The 21,087-nt window shown below is 37.8% G+C and overlaps 1 protein-coding gene and 1 long non-coding RNA gene across 13 annotated transcripts in view; one reads left to right on the forward strand and one right to left on the reverse strand.

The window, feature by feature from the left end:
* The window catches only part of MECOM (MDS1 and EVI1 complex locus), a 581,780-nt gene that overhangs the window by 372,657 nt on the left and 188,036 nt on the right, over window positions 1–21,087 (reverse strand). The gene's annotated exons all lie outside the window — the stretch shown is intronic.
* Window positions 1–21,087, forward strand: part of LOC129033641 (uncharacterized) — a 28,999-nt gene that overhangs the window by 4,913 nt on the left and 2,999 nt on the right. Inside the window, exons 2-4 of the long non-coding RNA XR_008501635.1 lie at window positions 11,197–11,375; window positions 14,271–14,337; window positions 17,387–17,439. This is a non-coding gene — a long non-coding RNA (uncharacterized LOC129033641). The remainder of the gene's footprint in view (window positions 1–11,196; window positions 11,376–14,270; window positions 14,338–17,386; window positions 17,440–21,087) is intronic.

A 21,087-nucleotide genomic window follows, 5' to 3' on the forward strand; every position in this document is an offset into this window, starting at 1 on the left:
TGAGTGAATGAATGAATACCTAATTTGGCTAACCCTGGGTATCGTCCTTATTTTCATCATCTACTAAAAATTAGATTTGAATATTTCTATTTTTCTGTAAGGTTTGAAAATAACAAAAAAATTCTTTTCAATAAGCTAGTCATGAGAAAAAGCAATGGCAGCTACATATTTTTGCATAGCTTTCATTCCCTAATCACTTTTTGCATAGTTATACACAGACCCTTAACTGTTGGCTTTTTAGGGGAAATTTCTGAAATGCAAACAAATATATTTCACCGAATAAAATCCTGACATGAATGGAATGAGAAATAGTAACTTAGATGTAAACTGCTAAGTTACCAATTAGCTTCTTAAAGCAATTGAAAGTCACAGAGAGCCCTCAATATACAGAGGTGGTTAATTAATTAACATTAGATGTGATTAATAATGAGTCCATTTAATAGCAAATATCTGCCTGCAATGGCTGCATGACAGAACAAAAAGCCTTCAGAGAGCAAGCAACTATATTTATCCTGATTGTGTTTGGGATTTTAACATGTTTTGTGCAGGCTGACAAATGGCCTATTAATTATCTAATGTTGTCTGACAACAACAGCTTGATAAAGATGTATGTTTTTGAATCGCTGGATGGAAACTGCTGGAGAAGAGCCCCAGAGGGGCCTTGCTGTCCTAAAACTGGGCTCCTAGCCACAATGACAGGCAAGACAAAGCCCTATCTCCCGCCACAGCCTTCGCAGATAAAATATGGCTTGGCATTAGGGACATTTTTTTCTTTCAGAAAACTGCTTCTGCAATATCTGATTAGGAAAAGGAGGAGTAGGTCTTTACTAAATTGGGGTTAAGACATAATCAATATCATATGTGGAGTGTCTGGCCTATTCTGCATAAACACGGGCACTTCATATTATTAAGGCGTCTATAATGCCGAGGAAGCATATGGCAGGACACTGCAGCTCTCTCTATTCTTTTTATTTAGAAGTTTATCTTCCAACCTGTTTGACAGCTGCTCCTAAGTGGTTTCACAGTGCCAAACTATTTTTATGATTGTTTGATGTTTTATTCTCCCATTTCAGTTAATGAGATAGGATCCCACAATGGCCATAATTCAGGGCTGTCAGAACTAAAAAGCATGCTTGTGGCAAGAGAGCCTGATGGTAAATAAGGCTAAAAGCAATGGATAATAAAAAAAACTCTTGTTATCAGAGTCGCCTTTGCAATCAAAACTTGTTGGGGTCAGAGCCTTCCTTTCTTTGTGTGGCTTCTGGATATTCCCAGCCCTGTGCAAGGTCTCTGTCCAGCCTCCTCCATCACCCATTTCAACTCTACAAACAAGTCCTCATTTCTTTGGAAAGGCTCATGAGGAATAATATTAACTAAGAAATGTTAGAAGGTCTTAAAGATATGGAGTGCTATATTCTAATTAAAAGGCTTGTGCATCATTTACAGTGCCAAGCGAGTAATTTGTCATACACCGTCAGAGAGAAATTGTTCAACAAATAACCTTTACAAGAGTCTTGAGAACAGCTTCATAATTGAAATCCCTAATGGTTTTGCTGGGAACTTTTATTAAGGTTTGGAGGATTTTTTTCTTTTCCTCTCCCTTAAGAGTTTTTAGAAACTTATGACGGTAATGTAGCAACTTTCTTTCAGGAAAAAAAAAAAAAAAAAAAAAAAAAAAAGCCCTTTCTTAGTTATATTTACAAATGCCATAAGTATTAACAAGGCCATTTCTGCTAAGAATCAAAAGTACAGTGTTTTCCAGAAGAAAATGTGAGGTTTGCTTTGTGTCTTTTATTTTGTTTTTATTATTCCTAATGGAGAAAGCTTTAAGACAGATGAAGATACCTACGTTTAGAATTATTTTTATCTTACACTAAAGTTCATGATCTTTATTTTGGTGCAACGCTATCCTTGAAAATGCAATTTAAAAAAATTCAAAGTCACTACTAGATTGAGTCTGTCACATAAATTGTTATTCAAAAGTTTAAAAACTGAAAAGTGACCACTTTCTCAAACAATATTTCTTTCCTTCATAGGCAGAAAATAGCATGGCAAAAAACTCAAATAATAATAAGTCCCATAACTAATTATAAAGCCTGACACGCCTCATACAGAAACACTCCCTGATGACTACCAAAGATTGGCTGCTTTATAAATATTTAATGCTTGCCAGTAACCCCAGTTTTTATCTCACATCTAAGACTAAACCATTTGTCTCCTCTTACAATCAGCCATGTCTATGTGGTGTCATCATGTCTGAGCAAGTTTGACTTACTACATGTTTTCCAGGATATAAAATTCAGGACATGACACATCTTCATGTGAATGAAACAATTACACAATCTAAGAAGGACGGGGAAGAAAAGAATTTAAATAGGCTAAGTGTCATTATAAGGTTAGCTCCAGAGAACTCAAGTCAGAAAAACTGAACATCAGAAAATGATGGATAGGTATGGATCTGTTGTGAACTACTGAAGATGCAGCTCTTATAATACTCTTCTGTGACCCTCAATTCTTTCCTGCAACCGAATAGAGTTATATGAAGAAAGTGCACACCCTAATGTAGGGATATTTATATCCATGTAAAATAAAGTGTATCTCCACATTTATACTGCGCCACCTTTGGGGAAAAGTGTACTAGTCTCTAATCAGGGCTGGTGATGGCACCTGAATCAAGAGAAAAACTTTGACAGTCGAACAAGTGGTTCCTATTAAAGGGATCACAGACGTTAAAAGGTAAAAATTATTACTCTCTGATTGATGAGTTATCACCTCCTTTGGATTGTCCTATAAATTCCATTATCTCTATGAGAATGACTCTCATAATTCTGGAACATTTTACAGGTGAGTACAGCCACCTCAAAAACTGGAAACATGTTTCACGACTTCCAGAACAGTAAACATGTGAACAAACCCAACTACAAGCCATGCATGGAGCAAATACCTTTGAGAGAGCTCATATAACCTGCCAGTGCTCAATGCACAGCCCCTTCCACCAGTCTTATATATGAAACTCAGGATCCTATGTCCAGAGCTCTGAGACACCAGCCACTTCCAAACCACCATTGGAACTGGTTTGGTTTGTCCATCATGAATGTTGCTCTTATTGGTTTGACGTGGCTGCTATTTGTGAATGTAGTTCTTATGTGTTTGCTGGTAGAAAACTTTTGAGCCTAGTCCAAGCCAGAGGCTGCAAACATAGGCAGTCTTTGGCCTGCAAAAGTCTATTATTTCATTATCAGTGTTTCTTTTCCTTTAAAAAAATGATTTTACTTGTCAACACTTAAAAGCGAGAGGATTTTTACATTAATTTAAAAAATCAGATTTCCAGCTTCTTGGAAATTTATAAGGTCTGGCAACATGGGATCCACATCCTGGGAAGAAAAAAAAATGCTAGAGCCCTAAAGACATTATATCCATTCTTGGGTTCCCTGTGACCCATCACTACATGAGTCTTTTCCTTCATTCACACCTGGGTCCTGCTCTTGCTTTTAAATAACACCCAAATTCTAGTCCACACCTGCTCCCTGCATTGTACAATACAGAGATGGGGGAATTTCAGTGAAAGTGATCATTGTCACAAAATTCATTTGCAGCAGAAGTGGGTTTAGATTCCAGACCCCCTAGTTGACAAATCAAGGCAACTAATCATTATGTATTCACCAAGTCAGTAACAGTATATTTTCAAGGGGCTTGGAACCTAGTGGGAAATAAGGGATGCATTTGTAAATGACTATAATAGGGTAAATGGCTGAAAAGTTACTCTTGCCATGAGAAAAGAAAATATAAAGTGCCATGGACTGTCAGCATCCATGTCAACTGGGAGCTGGTTGCAAATGCAAAATTCTAAACCCACCACAGACCTGCTGAATCAGAGTCTGCATTTTAACAAGCCCACTCCATGATTCAAATTCCCTGTCCTAGGGGAGGGACTTTGCACCATTCCAGAGGTGCTTTCCATCATCCCCTCCGTAAAGGTGGAACCACATAGCTGTATGGTTATCTGCGACCCCTGTACCCACCATAATACTACGCACTGAAAGTTTAACCAGTATTAGTAATAAACAAACTACTAAATTAGGATTCTTCCCTCCACCCATAGGAGGAAGAACACACACATGTTCTTGCTGGGTGTGCTTTTCTAATGTGAAAACCAAGAACTGAAACCAGAAGAACCACTGGAAGCAGGCAGGAGGCCCTGATGTGAGGCAGGTCAGTGGCAGGATGTATAAGAGGAAAGTACATCCAGGGGGCTGGGCTGGCTGCTGTCTCAGCAGCCAGACCCAGAGCCAGTTGTTATTAATTGCCATCCAATCCCTCCAATCTCACTGTTCTCCAGCTTTGTTCACAGCTCTACCACTGTTCTCTACAGCTAAAACCAGCTCCCCTGCTGGGGCCCTGCCACGTGTTTCACAGTCCCTTCCAGGCACCCCTTCCCCAGGCAGGAGGGCCAGAATCTCCACTAATTAATATAGCCTATGGATGGGGCTTCACTTAGGAGAGGTTACTCGTTGTTGAGATGCCCAAGAGGATTTTTTTCTTTTAAATTAGGAACTCACAGGGCTTAATTTTGAGCTACAGTTGTTTGGTTGGGCTCTCTGTTCAGAAACTTGGCCAAAGGATTAAGCACTAGCTCCAGGAGTGCAGATAAAATGATTAAGTAAATTAGTATAGTACTTAAAGGGGGAAGAGACATCCTTTAGAATATGAAGGGGAAGAGAGGACAGTCATCTAAAAATTATTCACTCTTCTTATCTGATCATATCAGGCCAACTTGTATGTGTGCTAAGAAACAGAACATACATAAAAGAATAACAGAAGAAAAAAATGAACCACAATCTTCTTTTAGGCTCCATAACTGTATTTTGAGGATAAAAATGAGACTATCATCTTAAATGGAATCTCTGATGTTCATGTTTGAATAATAGATGTTCCCAATTATTACTAAAAATGTCACCTCTGAAATATGAGGGCCACATACCTGTAATGCCATCAGTCTTCCAGGCCCTCACTGAGGATTTGGATTTCTTTTTTGTTTTGTTTTGTTTTCCCTTATCTTTTCTTCCCCTTGGAATAGGAGCAAATGTCTCTGTATTGTTCAAAAGCATACACAAAAATGTGATGTAATCTAAGCTAGGTTTTCAGGTGTTCCTTTTTCTAAGCACGAGGAAAGAAAATAGATGATACCACAGGTTTAATGCTAATTGATTTATTACCTGCCTAAGCAAATCCCAAGCTGTGCAATGGCAGGCTTGGACTTAAAGCAAATGATTTACAAGATAATGTTTGACTCTGGGAAAGGGTAATCAGATCCAGATACAATGGATGATAGGATAATTGAGAAGAAATAAAAGAGGATAAATTGCCATGTGCTAATGAGTTTACAGGCCTTAATGGGAAGGACATCAGTTTTAACACTCAGGTTATGAGCTAGGAGCAAGTCTTTTTCTTTTCCACCCCCGCCTTCAACTGCTAAAGATGTAGTGCTGAAACAAACCAAGATTAATGGTATCCCACTCATTTACTTAACCATTCTTTACACCTCAGAAAGCTTCCCGCATTAAGCATATATAGCTGTGGTGTCCTGTATTAAACACAGAGAGCTGTGGTGCTTATTTTTTAAAACCAACTTTACTCCAAGCAGTTCCTGTCAGCAGATGCCACTTATCCAACAGCGCCCAGATATAAATGTTTTTGGCTCGGCCACTTGAGTGACAACTCTTCTGCTCCCGAGTCCCTGGGGGCCTTGGAGCCTGATGAGTTGATGCCGTTATCTGCAAGACTTTTGGCCTAACGGAGAATATTCCGAACCATTTATGCAACTTGGGTGCACTCACATTTAGAAATGGTTGCCTGAGCAGCAATCATGTCTTGCCTCATGATTCATTTTTATATCTCACTCACCCGCCATCCCACATCACCAGCGAGGACTGGTGACACTTTATTGGTATTTTTGATTACTGCTATAGCCATCTAAATTTTTCACAGGATGGGGGCATCTGGTCCAAATGTAGCCGCACACTGGACTAAGGGTACAGGCTACAAAGAAATAAAGGGGCAGTGGCGAGCAGGGCGATCAGGAAGTAATGTAGAGCAGAGGCACTTCCTAGGAAACAGAGAACCTATTCCCTTGTAATGTTTCTACCAAATGAAGTTTAATATGATGAATCATGGTGCAGCTCCAGCATGTTCACGCCTTGCAAAAAAGCAGTTCAAGCGCAGCATTTAAACATGTCTGAATGATGACTCGATTCCCTTACACAAAAGCCGAAGGAGTACATATCCAAAATGGCTATTTCTACCTGTATTGGGAAGGTTGTTTTAGAGCGTTTCCCATTTTCACATGTGCTTGGGAAATCCAAGTGCTCATTTCATGCTTACTGATGTAATCCTGATCAAATAGTACTCTTATTCACAAAAGCTGATCTGATGTTATAGTTGGATCCTAAACCGTAAACCTCAAACTTAATTATTTTCTCGACCTGGTGTTTTGTGCAGTGAGGTTCTAGGGATTGATTTGAAATTTACAACCTGACTATTTCTGAATCAAGCAGTTACTATGAAACTATAAGCAATATTATTTACCCACTCCATACATGAGATTTTTAGGAACATCTGGGTTGTTTCAAGCTTCTGACAATAGTAAAACTTCACTGGTTCATGTTAATTTGGAGAAATCACTAAAACAGTATTAAGTTTGTCACACTTTCTTTACACTTTACTAAGTGTTTTTACCTGAAAAGTTGACCGGGTAATATAGGAAGCTTGCTTTTAGTTTTCAATTATTACTGAAAATATCTGCAGTAATGCAGGACAATTTGCTCAGCCTAAGCTGTAGCTAAGATTCCTTTTAATTTAAATGATAACTGTTTATATAGAAGTAGATGCTTCCAACAAAATCGTCAGGCTTGTATTCCCCCTTCCCCCTCAACCTGTCCCCTGATCCAAATCCTACATTTTCTTATCTTTCAACTTGATTTACTAATACTTTACATAGCAAACCTGTTTCAGGTGTACTAAGGGTCACCTGCAATTCAAGCCAGGCCCATTTTGTTGGATTCTTATAGTTTCTGAATTAGGCCTGTGATGCTCTACCCTATACTACTTGTGCAAAAGCATCTGGTGCTAGGCAGTGGAGAAGCACCCGAGACTGGCATTAGTATACACCCCGAAAGACTAAAGTTAGTCTTCTTAACTCTTTAGGCTGCTGTAATCCTTTTCCAAAATGTTTAAGAATAGGTTTTCCCTGTGGTAAGGAAGTAAGAGCCCAATTTCTCAGGCAGATAAACTGAGTCTTGAGAGTTGCTTTGTGGCTTCTGAAGGTCACAAAAGGAGCAGAAAAGCTGGGAACCAGGCCTGGGATCTCAGACTCCCACGTCCCCATTGGGAACACTAGACAATACTGACACCCTCCATGAACTGAATCCAAAAATTGTAAAAGATAAGTTGTTTCCTTATATTGTTCAAAGAGGAAAAAAAAGAATAGCTTTCCCACAGAGAGCAAACAAATAGTGAATGGGCCCTCTCTTCATCCTATAGAACTCTATGTGAGAATATTTTTTTTTCTTATGTGAATTCTTAAAAAGTCAGTTTGGATTGCTGCCTAACTTACAGAACATTTCAGAACAGACCTATTTTTTGTCTAAACAATAGAAGTATCGGGTCATAGAATTTAGAGTTGGAAAAGACCTTAGAGATCATAGAGTTCAGCACCCTCATTTTACAAACTGAGAATCAGAAAGATTAGATGGCATGGACGTGTTTACAAGTCATTTATAACAGAGGCAATTAAATGCATTTCAAGGAGACTAAATCTATTTGTATGAATGTTCTAATTATTCTAGGGAAAAAGTACAAGAATATGTTATCTGAAACACATTTATTATTTTACATGGCAAGACTTGGCTTCTGCCCTTCAGAGCAAATCTCACTGAGAGTGGATTCAGTCTCCTTGCAAGAAATTGGACAAGTACCAACTAGGCCCCCATTAGCCCCGTCCATTACAGGTTCCATAGACTCAGGTTTTGTCAAGAGTGCAAAGAGGAAATGGCAGTGTGATAGCAAAGCATGGTGCCACACAAGGATTAAATAAGAAAAGGGCCAGAAACATCCACAAAGGGGAACCAATTAATTTACGGGAAAGTCCAAGATATATGGGAGATCATGTTCCAGATTCAGGTATCAGTTGGCCAGGACCTTTTTGGAAAATAATCCTTATCTTTTATTTGGCGCCCTCCTTGCCTTCCTCTTCCTTCTCAGCCAGTAAACCTGCAGCCTTAAACACCAGCTCCTAGAGAAAACCAATGTTTTCTTTTTTTTTCTAAAACAGACAAGCAGTTGTACCAAGGATCTTCTCCCAAGAACAGGGCGTATTGATACTGGACACAACAGTTCAGTTCTGCTAGGGTTGAATCTTCCACTTGCCCCACCCAACTCTCTTATTTTCCTACTTCATCTATTATATAACATATATAATAGATTCAACTGTATCTATTTCAATATACAGTTGAAAGATTAGCTGTAAAATGATCAACTTCTAAATGATTGAAGCTGTGGTCTTATCTGACTCATCATCTGGGACAGAAACCATGGTGCAGATGGATGTTCAAACAGAAAGACATTTTTACATAAAAAAGATGTCAGCAAACACCGGGCTAGTGTTATTGCCCAGAGGAAGCTGACATCATGGCAAAGTTTTGAAGAACTCTGGAATTTTAGGACTGCAAGGAAATCTGTGCCTCCGCTTATACAGAATCTTTATTTTTCAAATATGAAAAATTTAAGTTTTCAGAGATTTGGTGAAGGTCATTTAGCCAATAAATAGCAATGAAAAGACCCAGGCTTCTTGGTTCCCACTGTATCACATTTCCCAGGAATTCTGAACCAGCTCACACAGGTCTAAAAAAACAACAATAGAACAACACAAACTATTGCTCTCCATTTTTGAAAAAATAAATTTTTGGAAGTGATAAGTTATAGAAGCATATAAGTTAATCACAGCTGCCTGTGTGTGCAAAAGTAGCAGTAGCAAAACACCTAGCTGATAAAGTAGTTCTTTAACCTTTATAGAAAGCATGATTTAAGGCATCTTATGGGAAATCAAAGGCTTCAGCCAATTCCATGGATCTTACAGACCAATGGGAGCAGTAGGAACCCTGGTGAGATGGTTTCATGCCATGCCTTTTAAGTCTACATTTAGTCACCAAAAAATAATAGGCTGACATTTTTGTAGAAGAGCTACCTTCTTACTTCATCTTTGTTATACAACTTTGTTATCCCTTTCCAAATTCACTATCAGAGCATGTAACTGGGCTCTCAATCGCCAAATCCTGGTGGCATTCTAAAGTGTAAATTTTAGACACCTCTCAGCGGATTTTCCATGAACCTAGAGATCCAGTGAGAGACAAATTCTACCAACAACTCAATCCTCTAGCCAGTGAAGGTAGCCCCAGCAGACAGCAGGGAAAGCCTATACTTTCAATCAAAGGTAACAGCTCAACATGCCAGAGTTCAAGCATTATATAGATGTAATATTATTCTTACACCAAAAGACTAAGCTGTTGATGAGAAAATTGCACACATGCTGAATGATGGGCTTAATGTCAGACAGCCAGATGTTTTTACTTAGGGCTCTTTCCCATCTTTGCCAGCAGGCAGGAGAGAAAAAAGAAGACAACAACGTTCTAGATTAGGAGCTCCCTGAGAGCAAGGAGTGAGAAGTTTTGCTTTTACAACATTAATCTTTAGTGTATACTACATTCCTGGCAAAAATTAGATGTCCCATATGTGTTTCTTGAATTCATATGGTAGCACTCAAATCAGTTAATTTTCTATTTAGCTTAATGGAAAAAAATGAAGACTTGAAATTCTTATGCTGTTAAATTTACATATCTGTATCACACTGGAAAACATCCTTACGAAAAACTGGAAACAGTCTTGGATAGGGGCTTGGGGTTTTTTCTTTCAAACTCAACAGGTAATATTGTTGCCATTAATGAATGCTGTAGTCTTTATTTGTAAATGTATATGCCAAAGGCAAATATAGTCTATATTCTAGGATTTACAGAATAATTATTTTGAAAATTTCTTAAAAACAAAATTTTCTTGTGTCTAAATTATTTGTTCATGAAACTTCGTAAAAATGCAAATTTTAAAGAACAACCTCATGTGAGAAACATAAAGACTAATTTTTATTTACCAAATAAGAAGCTGAGATATAAACTGTTTTTCAAAGCCCAGTTCAATAGGACAAAAGGTTTTCCTGATGGCAAGCATAAAAACTCATTTTCATCATTTAAGCTAATGAAGCACTTGGACAAATGCTCAGTTCAAGATATTTCATGGACAATGTGGGCACACATTTATATGTCTGTGAGCATACAAAATAACACACACATGTAATTTTACAATGCAAGTTAAGGAAATGGACTCCCTTTCCCAGGCACCGGGCATTAAAAAAGAAACCACCCCACTGGGAAATGGAAGGATTAAGCAGAGATTCCTATATGGCATCATTCATCTTGCACAGATATTAGCTTGATGCTCATGTGAAAACATAAAAACTCCATCTGTTCCCTAGGCATACTTAGTTTGTTGTTCAGATGGTTTGTTTTAAAGACTAATTTGTAATGGTTAAGTTAGTTATTTCAACTGAAAAAAAGTGTACAAAATGGAGCTTGGCATCTGGTTTTGCTAAAAGTGTTAAGCAATATTTAAGCAGCTGAGTGTCATCTCTACTTAAAGGATAAAATGAACAATGGAGGTGGATTCTGCCTCCAGATAGATGAGCTTCAATCAGTATGAGTGGAAACAGAATAAAAATAAGAAAATTATTATATTTTAAACTCTAAGGTCATCCTCAAATATATTTGAACTTTCCATTTAGAAGATTTGACCATATGAGAAATTCTGTGCAACTCGTTCTACTTTGATAGTGAAACCTTAAATATTTACATGTATCAAGTTATACGTTTAATTTTTTTCATTTCTCCAATGGCCATTGGATTTGGGAGTAGTTGGGAGAGTGCAATAAGATGGCCTTTGTTTCCTCTTAAATGGTAATTTGCATCTTCACTGTCATGGTGTCAGATACCAAGTGCAGATGCCTATCATATTTTTATCAAATATAATTTTGTTAGGAGAACTAAAAGTATGACTGCAAAAAAATTTTTTTTAATTCACCTGTTTTTCTGCAAGGGATATATGCCCTTGACTAATGAAGGTTCCTCCTTAATCTGTGAAGTTTCTGCAAAGCTTGCTGAGAGACACCCACAGAGTGGAAACCAGGCAGAAGAGAAGACTCACATGCCCACCTCACCGGCCAAAGAACCCTTGAGAACAACAGCACAATGGATGTCAGAGCCAGGACATCCAAGGTAATGATGCTATTCCTATTATCACCTGAGACGACATTTGTGTGAGGATTCTTGCCTATGGCCATATTAAAGATTTACATTTGGAGTTTTGCTAACATTTCCAAAGCAATTGAGACACGGAAAATTTTTGTTTCGAAAGCATTTCAAAACAGTTGTCTGTTAAATTTTGGAATGTAAAAATGTAGTTACACTTGTCATGTGCATTTAAATGTAAAGCATATCTCTGTGATCATTTTCGTAACAGCAAGATTCTTTGTTGGATTGGAAACAAAAGAAAATCTCAAAACACTATCCAAAAACCTTCCTTGTTGTCCATCAGGATGTCTCGCCATGTAAATCTCACACACTCTAGTTTTTGAAAAGCACCATGGACCCTCATTCATTGCTTATTACTTTTATTCACTCTCATTCTACCTGCTTTTTCTAATTCTCACTGGATTAGAATAAGCAAATTAGGAGGGCTTTACATGGGGAAAGTTGGGGAAAATTGTTCAGGAAACTGATGGATTACTGTATATTATTCATTTAAATCTATTGAGCTTTATGGACATATGTATCCCCTTAAATGGTATTTTTCTTCTATATCAATTTATAATATATTATAACTTCCCTCTGTATACAGCTATCCCAATTCAGGTGAGAAGAAGAGCAACTCCACCATTGTTCATGGTCATAATCATCAAATCTTTGTCTATGTTGAGAATACAAAATTCAAATTTTCTTTCTTCTACAAAGAAATTAAATTAAACATTAAATAGTAAATTTTTAAAGTGTTTACTGATTTTCTCTCCTTACTGTCACTGTGTCAGGCTCCAAATATCAAGCCAAATATATTTAATATTTAAAATGTTGAAAATGTTTCCTCAATTCACCTCTTTTTTATGTGGAAGAATTTTTTCTTTTAAAAATCTTACAATGAATACTTATATTAGAATCAGAATAAAAACAAAATTCTTATTACTAACAAATTTCTCAATTTAAGCTGTTTTACCTAATTATTTGTACTTTATTTAAGTTCCCTCTGATGTTTTAAGTTCTTCATTCTTAAGACAGCCTTGTTTAAAGGTTAAGAGCATGAATTCTGGGGCTGAACTGCCTGGGTTTTAATCTCAGCTTTGTCACTAATTAGCCGTGTGCCCTTGGGCAAGTTACTTAATCTCTCTGTGCTTTTTCCACATTTGTAAAACCGGGATAATAATATCTGTTTCCTAATATTGTTATTTAATAGGCTATTATGCATAAAGTGCTCAGAATAGTGGCTGGCACATAGTAAGTGCTCTATAAGTATTCATTATATAAATAAAATAAAATAAAATGAAAACCTTAAAGGCAGCCATTGATTAAATTCCATTTGGACAAAGCCAGATAAATGGCCAACACTTTGCCTGTCTTAGATTATCATCAAAACGTGATCTCTCTCATTTTACACTGACTTTTTCGGTATGTGTTGACATCCATTTTCACATAATGACATCATTTCATTTCACTTTGGCCTCAGCTGTTAACAGAGCTACTGAACACTTCGTATAGATTAATTTATCTTTCACATTTTAATATGACTTTCTCACTGTAAGAAAATCCTCATGATATACTAACCAATTTTATTTCTAGAAAATTCAGTCTTGGAGATAAGTGATTACTTCTAAGAATACCCATAAAAATTACAAGCTCAATTACAACTCATCTGGTGTTTTAAATGTTTTCTTCTTTTGCTCAGTTACAGATCTTCTGGGCTTTAGCTCATAATATTCTGAATATAAACTCTACATTTTACCTGATCCTTTTCTAACAAGAGTTCTTCAAACACTATGCTACTTAGGAACCATGATGCAGTCATGGTGTAAAAATCACATGTCCTTACAAACTCACATCTTTAAAACTTGTATGTCAACTTTACTTTGATTCTAAAGTTGTATTTCGTTGCCATCTGAACACTTAAGATATAACATTTGAAGAATCAAGGTATAAAACCAGAGTGAGTACAATCCCTGGCCATCCGTTACTATTGCTGGGCTAGGAATCCATCAGTCCAACAGGCAGCCTCTCAAAACCCAAACACTGGATATACATATGCCAAATGGACTTCAGCTGAATAAAGTGAATACTGATATTGGTATTTAGAAGCGGGTCCTTCTCAAAGAAGCCTTGGTACACACCTTTGACCCTTAACTGGGGTGCTCCAACATTGCCTGTGATGATGACTCCCAGTGAAGGCTCTGTGCTGTGCTTGGCTGCATTTCTATCTGAGTGCCAACAGCAAGATAAATGAAAGACTGGTTCACTGGAGTACTGGTGGTTTGGGGGCTATTGATTTTTGGTCCATTCTCTTTAAAAGTGAGATCTAAAAAGTTGACAGAGGGTCATTAATTTCATCATATACTTGTCGTCTCATCCATAACCAATCCAGAGTCTGAGTGTGCTTGTCACTCTGTGTTTGCACTTTATTTGTTTGGGGTTTTCTTGGTGATTCCACTCTTTTTTTTCCCCCTTTCACTTCGGCCTCTTTAAATAAAGAAAGAAAAGAAACATGCCAGTTTGTGGCTCTTTCCTGAAAACGATTTGGGGATGGGGAAAATTATAGATACAGATACATAGAGAGAGATTCTGATAATAGGAAACAGTCAGAAAATAGCCTCTTCCAGTTGCCTTCTAACCTGGGTTTAAAAAAAGAAAAACTCCATATAAAATTCATCAATCCTAATTATTCAATTAGCCTCCAATTGAATAAACACTTACATAGGTGAACTAGTGGACTTGTTTTAATGAAATATTAAAATACAAGTTGCCAACATTCTTTTTAAAAAAGCTTCTGGGTTCTCAACAAACGCTGTTGAAATGTACAAAAATAATTGATAGTAATGGCCACTAATTGAGTTTCTTCGGCTGTAAATTCAGAACAGGTCTACCAATCCTGCAAGAAACACCAAACTGAATTTTAAGATATCGTGAAAACATCTTACTGGTGAGATTTTATTGTTATGATGGCAGGTTTATTTTTTGTTTGTTTTTTTAACAGGGTAAGGAGAGTTTGGCAGCCTCCATAATTATTATTGAAATAACCATCAAATAAAATCTTTAAGCCTGGTTGAATATTCAATGAGCTGTGTAAATCTGGAGTGTGGAAAACAATAGCACAGGGCAAGAGTAGAATTCCAGAGAAATAAGCAGAGATTTTTAGACAATTCTTCAGCAGTCCCCCTAGACAGTTATGTCCTCATACCTGACTGGGGATGTAGTTGGTTCTATGGTATCTGTTTTGAAACCTAGTTGCAAGACTGCAAGCAAGGAAAGCAAAGGAAAATATGATTAAGTTCACGGGCCAAGGCAAGGAAATCCAGTATTAATAATATCACACCCTGCCAGTAAATCTCTATTTTATAGGTGAAGAAATACATTTCTACTTTAAAGTGTGTTTTTATATACCCTTGAGTGTCCAACTAGTTAAATTACCAAGGGAGCTCTACATGGTTTACAAGTTAATCCTTCAAATGGCTAACAATTGAATGCCTCAGCTGTTTGTAGTTTCCTACCGCTGGCTAATTTCATTTTTGTTTCATATGTTCAGTGGTAAGCTTTCATTGTTCGCTGACACTGAGGTTGTAAGTCTAGTTAATTTAGTTAAAATGAGGCTGAGAATGTTCATAGTTTTTTACCGGCTACAACAAGACCTGGGAAAACTTGGACTGAACACCCCACAATGAAACTCAATAGGAAAGAAAACTGAGATGACCCAGCTCATGGTCAGCTTTCATCACCATGGAGTAGGGATGTAAATAAACATCTTTAAATGTGTTAAAAGGCTTCTAAGATCTGAAAACGTTTGGTGCTTTGCATTATCTCAGGCTCTGTGGTTACTTTTCTGGCCAACTCACTTCTCCTCTTTTTATGTCAAGTCATTTTCCCCCAAAGCCATTGCTTGAAGTTGCAGTAAAAGACAAACCTAACAGTCTTCATGTGCTTCTTACTAACAAAACCCACTGAATTTTTTTTTCATCTGCCTATCACCTGCTCTGTTTCCTCCCACTCTCCCAGGTTCCCCACACTTTTCCTTTTAGCTGCTCAAAGGTGTAAATCTCCTTTCCATGCCCTGATTCCTCATTTCCCTTCCCCAGATAACTCCTGCCCCTTCCTTTATTTCAACATACCCGTCCCTTATACAAGTTATTTTTCTAACTCTTCATACAAGATCTGCTCCACTGGTCTCATGTTCTCCCTTTTATGCGTACAAACACGTACTTAATTCTTCACAGCACTAATCAGGGCTGTAATTAAACAATTAATTGTGTAATTAATTTTTAAGGTCTGTCTTTCCCATTAAAATGTAAGCTCTGTGCAGATTGGGACCATATCTGTCTTATTTACTTTCCTGTGCCTCAGAGCCTAGCTCATAGTATACACTCAAAATTTTGTTGAATGAATGAATCCATTCCAGGATCAGTTTTCTCACCTGTAAAATGTAATAAAAAGGAATCCTTGTTTCTCAATGTCATTGTTAGGATCAAGTGATATAACAAGTATTTGAAAAATACTTTATAGGAAATCAAATGCTATAAGCATTATTGTTAATGCATTATCATTAATGCATAATGGTTAAAATTGTTGTTGTAACCATTTCTGACACATGGAAGCAATTGCTTGAAAGGAATTTGTCAAATGACAACTACTCTGATCTTACTTGATCTTACTTCATGCAAAAGCAGCCAACAACTCGCCTGGGAACAGACTCCCCTCATCTACCCCGTGCCTCCTAGGCAGACTGCCACCAAGGAATCTGAATGCAGACCTTCATAATTCCATTTTAATCATGGTCTTCGTTGAACTCAAAAAACATTTTTGGGCACTGTGATGAGTGTTAGAATATCCTAGCAGTCTTTCTAGGGCAACGTAAGGCATATTGCCTAGAAAAATTAATATTCTAATAGTAAAGATGGACACAGGGACAGATTATTACAATTCTAGTCAAATTCCATAAGGGGATGAGCCAGATTATAACAGAAGTGCACTGAACTCAATCTGGAGCCTCAGTCATGATTTTCCAGGAGGAGATGGTGACTGAGCTGATTCTTAAAGAATGAACAAGGTTTCCCAGGTAAAGGTGGTGAGAGTGTTCCTAGCAGAGCAAGCAGTATGAGAAAGATACAAATGTGTGGAACAGTAAGAAGTACAGGTCACCAATCAGGTGTCCTGTCAGTAGGAAGTCAGCAGGGAGTCTATATCTACAATGTCTTAGTATTCCAGCAGTTGCATAAGAACCTAAATCTGAGATGTGGTTTTATCAACCAAAAGTAGAATTGCCAAAAGCCCAGCAAAATAACCTACGAGTGACTTAAAATCAAAACCATTACCTATCACCCCTATTTTAGCATCAGCTAAATGTAGCTGCTTTTAGAAAAGCAGCTTATCTCCACAATAGTCCTTCTGAAAAACTAATCATGTGAAAGTATGAAAAATGTACATTTCAAGGTGTACATGTTTTTTTCTCCTACCCAGAAGTCCTCCTTTCAACTCTCCAGCAATGCCCCCTTGCATTCATAAACTGTGTCCACAGAGATACATGCATTTTTCCAGAAAAGTCATTAATTTTGGAATTTAAGAAATATGAAATAGACAAAGTGGGTAATTTTTCACACTTAGAAGAATGTACCCATTATGTTTTGACTCTTTTTCTTGCACAGCTGAGAAAAGATTAATAACTCACTTTCTCTATTAATTGACTTCCCAGGTGCCATAAAAGATGGTACCCAATCAAGTCACTTAAAGCAAAAAATGCCCACAGCACTCATTTACCCCCAACCAGGGAATGTGGTCATCACACATTAACTTTACAGCAGCTAGCCTTCCTAAGAAACTGATATGCTATTAAAGCTCCAGAGGAGTCAACTCTTAAATAAATTGTTGAATTATCCTCTTCTTCGAAAGGTACCCAAAAGTACTTCATATTAAAAAAGTAGCCAAGCACATGTGCCAACAATGCAAAAGTGTATATGATTACAAACAATTTTATTTTGCAGAAGCTTGGAGTTGGAACAATTCTAGCTTATTGAGAAGCTCTTCAAATTAGAAGGTAAGAGAGCAAATCACAAAAGATACATTCCAACTTCCTCTATTCATAGCCATAAGAAAAGGCCAGGGGAATAAAATAATAAAAGGTCTGAAGTCCTATGAGACTACACTTAAACTCTGAAGTCTAGGAAACTCTTACTTTAACATTAGCAAGAATTCCAAAGATTTGTATTTAGTCTAATGGAAGAGAGAAAAAAGGGGCTTCTTGATGACAGCAAAACCACACTCAGATCATTGGAGGTCCTGGCAACCAGATACAAATTCATTCCTTTAGAAGCTCTGTCCTTTCTGTTGAAGCTCACTGCTGGAAGAATAACACAACTTTACAGTCACAGTTCTGCCATGAAAGGAGGAATCATGGGGTACAGGTGTATGAGGGGGAGGGGATAGGCAAGAGGGAAGGAAGTGCTATGTATTAGACTGTTCTATTCCTGGCCGCAGAGAGAGAGATTCTGAGGTATGTCACAGTATTTGATGTGAACGCCTAGTAAGTCAAAACAGGAAGAAATACTTTCAGAATCCTAATGGTCCTATTGCCAGAGTATAAGTTATGAGGAATCTGGTGTATCTATCATCTAGAAACCAAAGAAAACTAAAAATCACAGGGGAATTACTACAGGTGAAAAAAAAAAAAAGTCCATTTTAAAGATTTAGAGATAGATTCAAATAGCTAGAGGTGGGTCTGAGCTATTGTTTTTATTACAATAAGGCACACTTTTAAATGCCTAATGTCCTTTTGTTTTAGGGGGGTTTGTTTGTTTGTTTGTTTTGAGACAGTGTCTGGCTCTGTCACCCAGGCTGGAGTTCAGGCTTGGCTCACTGCAACCTCCTCCAACCCCTCTCCACACAACTCCCCCAATACCTCCATCCCCACCCCAGGCGCAAACGACCCTCCCACCTCAGCCTTCAGGGTAGCTGGGACTATAGGCACGTGCCAGCATGCCCGGCTGATTTTTTGTATTTTTGTAGAGATAGGGTTTAGCCACATTGCCCATGCTGGTCTCTAACTCCTGGGCTCAAGCAATACACTGGCCTCAGCTTCCCAAAGTGCTGGGATTACAGGCATGAGCCACCACACCCAGCCTCAATGTCTCTCTTTTTTAATCTCTTTACCTTTATTTTTGCTTCTGCTTTTCTTTCTAAGTTTACCTCAGGAAAACAAACAAACAAACAAATATCCCTGCTTTAAATTCTAGACACCTATCCTGTGTAACTCCTACCTAGCAAGCATTGAATACATATAATTAAATGGAAGCAGATTTATCATTTAATCAGATAATGGAGAACACTGATGAAAACTAAGTGAAACTTCTCAGAAAAGTTGTGCACTCTTTGGGCTTTATATCCAGGAATCCAACAAGGAGGAAAGTACCGTCCCAGCTGAGCAATAATTATTCTTCCTTAGATTTCTCAGCTCCCATAATACTGCACTACATTGCCTAAGTCCTATATGCTAACCACTCTTCTTTGCTATGTGCCTATAATTTCTTGTTTATTCTTTCCTCCTGGCTCCTCATCACAACGCCTGGAATCACATTTGTATAATTTTGGAGAGAAACAAAGCACTTCCATGTCATTTCCCTCTTCTGTTTTTCTCCATGTAAGTTCCCATTTTCCATTTATACAACTCACTCTATTTAACATTTTCCTTACTATTCTATTTATGCCCACTTACTTTGATGATGTGCATTTATTTATGCCTCCTTCATTTTAGCAACCATGTTTTGTTGTCCGCATGTCCTGAACTTTCAGTTTAAGATCTTTAGCTGTGTAGACTTGGGCTAGACTTCATATTGTCTGGAATTCTAAAATATAACAAAATCTTGCCATGACTACATGTGCAAGGATCCTAAGAGTGTTTCTCTCAAAGAAAGGATAAGTGCTTGAGGTGATGGATACCCCATTTACCCTATTGTGCTTATTATACATTGTATGCCTGTATCAAAATATCTCATATACCCAATATATGCACCAACTATGTGCCAACAAAAATTAAAAATTTAAAAAAAATTAAAGTTTCTTTCCCCATTCAAGAGGTTAGTTCACCCAATGGTGTCTATAATATTGTGTAAAAAAACAATAATAATAATATATTCAGGAGGCTGAGGCAGGAGGTTCACTTGAGCCCAGGAGTTTGAATCCAGCCTGGGCAACATAGTGAGGCCCCATCTCTAAAAAAAAGGAAAAATAATACAGGAGAGGAGAGGAAAGAAGAGGAGAGGAGAGGAGAGGAGAGGAGAGGAGAGGAAAAGAAAGGAAAGGAGAGGAGAGGAAAGGAAAGGAAAGGAAAGGGAAGGGAAGGGAAGGAAGAAAGAGGGAGGGAGGGGGAAGGAAGGGAGGGAGGAAGGAAGGAAGGAAGGAAGGGAGGGAAAGAAAGTAATATAAGCCTTAGTGTTCATTTTTTCAAATTGTTGAATTTATAGAAAATCCTATCATGTCTTTAACCAACATAAAGTTCAAAGACAAGGTCTTAATGACTGATTACTATTGTGGTAAGACAAATATGTCACATGTTCTAAAAACCAATCAAAATATTTACTAGGCCCCTACTTTGTCCCTACCTAGTAGCTATCAATATGTAGACACCACCCAGATACCATGCCAAATGTCAAAGATTTTTAAATCAGAGAAAAACCTAGAGAAGAAGTCATTAGCATCCAACAGTCTCCTGGTTTCCAAAAGGAGGTCCACCACAGTGGTTCCAACCTGTGAGAGAATCAAAAATAATCTTGGAAGTTTTATCAGAAATACAGAATCCTGATTTCTACATTAGATCTGTAAGGTAAATAAGGCTGTCTGGAAGTAGATTCAGGAATTTGTACTTTTGAGACTTCCCTGGTGATCAGAATGATCACCCTATCTACAAACTGCTGATTTATCTGGCCTTCATCCTAATCCACAGGCTAGCCAAAAACACAAGAGCGAATATATGAGGTTCCCAGCCACTGAAAAAAAAGAAAAGAGAGACCACTATCCCTAAATATTGTGAAACTTGAAATTCAGCAACACGATTTGGAGAACATGGAGCAGTCACTACTTTCGTGCTGTCCTACAGGTTAGGTGAAGGAAGAAATATGTTTAAACACCAGATACGGCAGGGTGTGGTGGCTCACGCCTGTAATCCCAGCACTTTGGGAGTCTGAGGTGGGTGGATCACAAGGTCAGGAGATCGAGACCATCCTGGCCAACATAGTGAAACCCTGTTTCTACTAAAAACACAAAAATTAGCCGGGTGTGGTGGCGCACACCTGTAGTCCCAGCTGCTCAGGAGGCTGAGGTAGGAGAATCACTTGAATCTGGGAGGCAGAGGTTGCAGTGAGCCGAGATTGCACCACTGCACTCCAGCCTGGTGACAGAACCAGACTCCCTCTCAGACAAAACACAAAAACAAAAACAAAATACCAGATACTATTAGTTTTGGGTAAAAGAGAGGGAAGCCAATTACACATATAGCAAAAGAGAAGGAAGAGTAAATACTGTATACATGTAGTATTCATTATATTTATAGATAGATAGATATGTAATTGAATCTATAGACAGGTTCTCAGAGAGAAAGAATACGCTCACATCTCTCCTTCCTTTTCCTATGAGCACAACTCAACATGACAGATTGGGTCAGTGGCTGAGGTAGAAATGGTCCAGGTTTGAG

This window comes from Pongo pygmaeus, chromosome 2 (genome assembly GCF_028885625.2).
Source record: "Pongo pygmaeus isolate AG05252 chromosome 2, NHGRI_mPonPyg2-v2.0_pri, whole genome shotgun sequence".
Lineage (NCBI taxonomy): Eukaryota > Metazoa > Chordata > Mammalia > Primates > Hominidae > Pongo > Pongo pygmaeus.